The sequence below is a fragment of the Microcaecilia unicolor genome, chromosome 1 (genome assembly GCF_901765095.1).
Source record: "Microcaecilia unicolor chromosome 1, aMicUni1.1, whole genome shotgun sequence".
NCBI lineage: Eukaryota > Metazoa > Chordata > Amphibia > Gymnophiona > Siphonopidae > Microcaecilia > Microcaecilia unicolor.
In genome coordinates, this window is record NC_044031.1 from 640,636,321 (window position 1) to 640,643,606 (window position 7,286).

Consider the following 7,286-nt stretch of genomic DNA (forward strand, 5'->3'; position numbering starts at 1 on the left):
TAAAATCGTTCTTGTTGAACGTAACCCTAAACAAGGGTTTGGTGTTGGGCATATAAATATTCTACCATTTTGAATATTACTTGTCCTTGTTTTATATAATTCATGGCATACAAGTGGAGGAGTGTCCTAGTGGTTACAGCACTGTCTTGCAATCCAGAGGTGGCCAGTTCAAATCCTGCTGCTGCTCCGTTGTCGCTCTTGGGCAAATGTCACCTAATCCTCCATTGCCTTCAGGTTACAAGCTTAGACTTATGAGCCTTCCGGGACCAGAGAAAATATCCAGTGTAACCTGAATGTACCTCAACCTTGCCGCCTTTACTACTGGAACAGATGTGCGCAGAATCTAAATAAATCAATAAATGCACGGCTTAGGAAGTATATTTTTTTTTCTTCATACTTTTGTCACTGCTTGTTGACATCATTGTTCCTGTAGACTATAAGATCATAGGGTTCACCATAGGGATATCATTGTATAAACCACAGAAACAGTTCTATTTTTGTTTAGTGAGTAATGAGAACTAGGGAAAACATACATAAATACAAGAGTCCCAAAAAGTAAAGTCACTGTGATGAAATGGGAGGCACATGTGGAAAAGGCTTTGCGTCTTCCCTCTGATGAGCGAATTCTCAGGATAGTGGAGATAATGTAAATATATGAGAGAAGTACTGCGATAATGCTTGATGAGAGACCTACCATAGAAATAGAAGCAAGCAATAGCTCCTTCAGGAAGGTATCGGAGCAGGATAGCTTTAAAACTGCAACGGGATCACAATAGAAATTATTAATCTCATTGGGACCACAGAAATGATACAGAATAGGCATTGCCTGTTTGTATAGCTGAAATTATCATGCTTACTGTGTATAAACTGGTAACTAGTAGAATGCAAATCTTTCTGTTCATAACCACAAGATAAAGTAGTGGGTTACATATAGCCACATAACGATCGTATGCCATCACTGCAAGAAGGAAGCATTCTGCAATTGCCAAGTTGCCAAACAGTACATTTGTGCAGCACACCCGAGAACAGAGATGCCTTTTATGTCTAGTACTAAGTTTATCAATGTTTTTGGAGTAATGGTGGAGGAATAACATACATCTAAGAATGATAAGTATTGCTGATAAAAAATACATGGGTGTGTGAAGTTGAGGAGAAATCTTAATTATTGTGATGATGCTGATGTTTCCCAGTAGAGTAAGAAGATATAGACAAAAAAGCTATTGAAGATAAATGTCTGTAGATTGTGAAGGTCAGCAAATCCTATCAATATGAATTCAAAGACTGAGGTTTGATTGCTTAGTTTCATTTCACAATAAAAATCCCTGGATATCCACTGTGGGAATAAAAAAAGACATAAAAAACACAATTAAGTACCAAAGTGGGCAATAGATATGATTTTTAGATAACCATAATAGGTGTAATCTTCCAGAGGGGCAGTTGAGTTACCCTGTAGCAAATCAGCAAGAAGGTGGTATAACTTATGGGCTAACTTATTGTTCAGGAATAAATGTCCATTTAATCAGATTCTCAAGCATGTCAGTCCTCAATAGTTCAGGTAAGGTCCTATTTACTAAGGGGTCTTTACTAAGGGTGCACTGAAAAATGGCCTGTGCTTCTGTGGATGTGTGTATTGGACGCATGCAGGTCCATTTTCCAGCGTACCTGCAAAAAAGGCCTTTTTTGCCAAAAATGGGCATGCGGCAAAATAAAAATCAGCACACGTCCATTTTGGGCCTGAGACCTTAGCACCACCCAGTGACTTGGCGGTAAGGTCTCACGTGTTAACAGGGAGGTAATTTTCAGCATGCGTACACTGCTGATTACTGCCCAGTTAGCACAACACAGTACCGCTTAGTTTGGAAGCACAAAGAATTTAGAATTACCTCCATGGGCACACAGTAGATGGGCGGTAGTTCTAATTTGACATCCATCGTATATGTCTTTGTAAAAGGGCCCCTAAGCTCTTTTCAAATAGTCATGTAAATGTTGTTAACAATACTATTTAAGCCAATGTGTGTGCACCTATGGTGTAAATTCCCAAATTCCACCCAAGTCCCTGTTCTGCATGTAAGGGGGTGTTTCCCATGTTTGCCTGGATATGATGTGGGGGCCCTCTGGTCTATAAATTTTAGCTATAATGTTCTACTTCAGGTATGCTGCCTATTTCCCATCCCCCATCTCTCTTTTTGTGCTATCAGTCACATGCAGGAATTTCTGCCTGATCTCAAACTCTGATAAGGCCTCCAGATGCTAGGGCAACTCAGCTGCCTGGTATAACTTGTTACAAATGTAATTTACTGAGAAGAGGTATGGCAAGGACCTAAATGCATGCCTCCAGCCATATGAAGGAACAATTGCAGTCTCCAGCACATATGCAGCACCTATGATTGTCCAGGGTAGAAGAGAAGTGAATGCTCACCACAGGCCTATAAAAGTATGCTGTAGACAAAGAAATAATGAAAAATAGCCTGCTAGCAAGAGAGTTTCATATCCTTGCCACTTTTATTTCCCGAGTGTGGTGTACTTCCCCCACCCCCCGGAAGAACTAATTCTTTATAACTAAGAATCTTTCTTTCTTTCTTTCTTTCTTTCTTTCTTTCTTTCTTTCTTTCTTTCTTTCTTTCTTTCTTTCTTTTCTGCTCTGTGACCTTTGTATGACAGTGAGGAATAAACTTTCCTTCCTATTGTTAGACGCTGTCCTGTAAAACTACTAATGCCAAGAGCCAATAGTATTTTTTGTGCTGTTGCAGTGAGAAATAAAGATTCCTTTTCTTTTTCTAACTTAACCTGAGTTTTTTCTAAGAATAGCAACCAAACACAGCTACACCTCTTACATAACAAAATACCTTGGTTTGAGACCAGCACCGGGACTGAAAGAAACTGGTAGACTGTAGGCAGTTACTCCACACACGGTGAATACTGTCTTGGTGCAGATCTCGCACCTAACTTTGGGTGTCACACTTACACCTGCTGAAACCTGGTGTAAATCCTGGCATGCAACTTTTGGAACTTGGGCGAGAAATGACACTATTCTATAAGATCGCTACTAAAACCTGTGAATGCCCCTAACCCACCCATGCCCCTTCTATGGTCAAGCCCCTCTTTTGAGTTGAGAACTATAAGTTATTTACCTGGCATAGTTTTAGGTGCAGATCAGATCTATGCGTAACTCCTAATTTTTGCCAATTATGTGCCAATTAACTAAAATTATTGATTGTTACAGACTAATAAACTAATTGGATTGTGCATAGATCTGGGATCTGCACCCAACTTTGTGCAACCTGTATAGAACCCATTCAATAAAGCAGATCCTTCCAGGACTAGTGTTCTAAACCAACAAATTCACTTAAAGTCATTTTAAGACAAATTGCTGGAACAACGTCAATAGCAGAGTCTGTATTCAAATAATAGTTACAAGCCTCCCGATATTTAGAACCATTTAACTAGGAATAGCCTAGTGGTTAGTCCAGTAGGTTTTGATGCTGGGGAACTGCGTTTGATTCCCACTGCAGCTCCTTGTGACTCTGGGCAAGTCACTTAACCCTCCATTGCCCCTGGTACAAAATAAGTACCTGAATATATGTAAACTGCTTTGAATGTAGTTGCAAAAACCTCAGAAAGGTGATATATCAAGTCCCATTTCCCCCCTATCCAGCAATATTTAGCAAGAGATAGCTGGCTATCACCTGCTGAATATTGCCAGTTAGCGCTGAGTGGATAACTGGTTATATTGTGCAATATAACCGACTATCCACCAGTATTCAACGCATTGGTGGCCAAAATAGGTGCGGAAATAGCAGGCCTATCTTTGACCAGTTTCAACTTAACCAGCCAGCGCAGAATATTAACTTGTCTGGTTAAGTTGAAACTGGCCAAAAATAAACCCGATATTCAATGGCAATGACCGAAAATGGCCCAGCATTGAATATCTGGGCTTAGCTACAACCGCGAGAGTCAGGCCAGCTACCTCCCGTTGTCTGAATATCATCCACAAAGTCTTTTTATCTCTCTCTCAACCTTGACTTCAATAGAGTGGGGTTATAGGTATCTCCTTAGCTTTTCTTATTATCTATGTAGCAAATAGTATACTTAGTTTCAAAGAAGATAGTCACTTACAGTTTTTACGTAGAGGTACTGGGAGACTCAGGGATTCCGAGGCATCAATGTAGCTCTTTAGATGTCTTAGTCCTGATCAGATGGGTGTTGGTCCCCAGAAAACAGGTAACTTTGGTACTTATTTCTTTAGCCTCTGGAGCTGTTCCTGGATCCTTTGTAAGTGGTCCTTATCACCCTGCTGGAAATACACAACTATGCCTGACTTCTCCTTTCTCCTTTGTCCCTAGAGTGGGTGCAACATGTTTCGTGTCTCCACTATCTCTGCCACTGCACCGAGCTTTAACAGCTGCTGTCACTGTAAATGTTCATAGTCTTCATCTTATAGATTGTCCTGGCTAGGGAAGTCAGGACTCTCTTCTGTACTTTTGCTGTAGCTAGTTGGCCAGGGCCTTTGGGCTGGATGGGCTCTCCACTCACATAGGAGTGCTAGGAGCAAAAGACAAGAATTTGAAATGACCCCTGATTATTCTCTCCAAACTAGTCTCCTCCCTTGAATATAATTCTGGATATAGGTGAAATTCCTTCTCTCTAGCAATCAGTGACGACATAGTAGAGTAAAAGTATATATTGTTTTCTGGTAGAGTCTCTAGGAGTCACTCTGAGCCTCCTTAAAGCAGGAGGCTCTTTACATGTAAATATGTGCCTCATTTACATAGCGCATACTTGGCAAGTATGAGTACACATAGATGGAACTCCTACTTATGCACCTAATTTGTAGAATACTGTGAGTTGCACATGTATCTCTGACATCTAGGTGTAAAGACATATACCAGCTCTACAGCAGCTGTACATGCTAATACCTGTTATACACATATTTAAGCAGTGGTTCAAATATTTTATAAAGGAAAGTAGTCATCTATGATCCAATGATCCAGGTGCCTATGTATAGGCACTCTGTTACAGAATTATATGATACAAAGTGCACTCCTAAAAAGAGCTGATAGATGCCTAAATAGCAGGGAATATGCTAAGTGCAATTCTACAAAGACCAGGGGACACTCAAGGAAATTGCATGGAAATAGTTTTAAAACAAATAGCAGGAAATATTTTTTTCACTCAAAGAATCGTTAAGCTCTGGAACTCATTTGTCAAAGGAAGTGGTAACAGTGGTTAGAGTATCTGGGTTTAAAAAAGGTCTGGACAGGTTCCTGGGGGAAGCTACTGCTTGCCCTTGGATTGGTAGCATGGAATGGGGCTACTGACTAGGATCCTGTCAACTTCTTGTCTGGATTGACCACTGTTGGAAGCAGGACACTGGGTTAGATGGACAATTAGTCTGACTCAGTGTAGTTATTCTTATGTTCTTAGGAATATGTGCACAGATATACTTCATGCTGCACACTACTGCATGTAATAAAAAGCAGCATGTTGGGGCACAGAATGGGTGTTAGTTTGGCTCTACTGGAAAGAATATTTGTATGGCATATGGAGTCAAGAACACCTATGCCACCAAAAGTATGTACTGTACCCACATTTATTCCTCTCCTATATACTGACTAGAATAGAAAGAAGGTGCCTCATCTGGAGTGCTGGTTGATGTGTTCAGCTGTTTGGCTTCTCAATGCATGGTCACACTCATCCACAAACTATCAAGTCCTCTTCCCTCGCTAAACTCTCTACTGCACTAATCCCACTCAATCTGCACATTTTCTCTCCCTAACACTTTCTCTACCAATAAAAATACCTGCCCACCCAGCCCCTTCCTCCACAGCCCCATTTTCCGTCCCTCCACTGTCTCATGCCAAACTCTCCCACTCACTTTCACTCTATGATAACACCAATCTCTGTGAGTATGTGTGTTTGGGTGAGTCTACCTGGGTATGTCTCTCTGCCACTGTGTTTGTGTGTGTGTGTGTATGTGTGTGTGTGTATGTATGTCCCTATTCCGTAGCTGTTGGTAGGTGCAGAATAGTGTTAATAGTGGGTGGTTGATGTTGGTGGTGGATGGATAATGGTGGTGGGTGCTTGCTGTTGGTGGGAGTATGTGATAGGTGCTGGTGGTGGGCGCTGGATGTTGCTTCTGGTAGGTGCTTTGGACTGGTAGAACTTGCTAAGTAGAGTTAGCGATAATTGCCTGCTGTTGGGTACTGATGGTAGGGTGTGCAGTATCATGGATTCTGATGATGGTGGCTGGTAGATGCTAGGTCCTGTCGATGGGTGCTGGGTGCCGATAGTAACATAGTAGATGATGACAGATAAAGACCTGCATGATCCATCCAGTCTGCCCAACAAAATTAACTCATAGCATAAGATATGATGTGATACCGCATATGCATACTTGATCTTAATTTTCCTTGCCATTTTCAGGGCACAGACTATAGAAGTCTATCCAGCACTAGCCTTATTCTCCAACTACTGAAGCTGTCATAGAAGCCCACTCAAGCCCATTCAAATCTCTCCAGCCACAATCGGGGCACAGACTGTAGAAATCTACCCAGCACTGGCCTATCTGTCCTGCCACAATTACGGCACAGACTTTAGAAGTCTGCCCAGCAGTGGCCTTGTTCTTTAACTACTAAAACTGAATCTGTCCAGCCATGATCAGGCACAGACTGTAGAAGTGTAGAAGTCTGCCCAGCACTAGCTTTGCTTCTTAATTACTGGTGTTCCCATCTGATCACCACTAAGCTTGTTTGGTTCTGTGCCTTCCATACAGGATTCCTTTGTGTTTATCCCACACATTTTTTGATTCATCTCCACCACCTCATTCAGGTGCACATTCTAGGCATCTACCACCCTCTCCATGAAAAAATACTTCCTGATGTTATTCCTGAGTCCCCCCCCCCCCCCCCCCCCCCCGCAATCTAAATTCATGTTCTCTAGCTCTACCATCTTCTCTCCTCTGGAAGAGGTTTCACTGTATATTAATACCCTTAAAATATTTGAATGCCTGTATCATATCACCCCTGTCTCTCTTTTCCTCTCAGGTGTACATCTTCATGTCATCAAGTCTCTCCTTATACATCTTGTGGCATAAACCCCATAAAATTTTTGTCTCTTTTCTCTGTACTGCTTCAAGTCTTTTTACATCCTTATTTATTTATTTGTTACATTTGTATCCCACATTTTCCCACCAATTTGCAGGCTCAATGTGGCTTGCATAGTACCAGAGAGGTGATTGCCAGTACCGGTTTGAACAAATACAGAGTGAGGTTGTGATAGAGTAAAGG

The 7,286-nt window shown here is 41.5% G+C and overlaps 1 pseudogene; it reads right to left on the minus strand.

Moving 5' to 3' along the window:
• Positions 1-434: 434 nt before the first annotated feature.
• On the minus strand, positions 435-1,094 carry LOC115461115 (annotated as a pseudogene).
• Between the last annotated feature and the right edge of the window lie 6,192 nt (positions 1,095-7,286).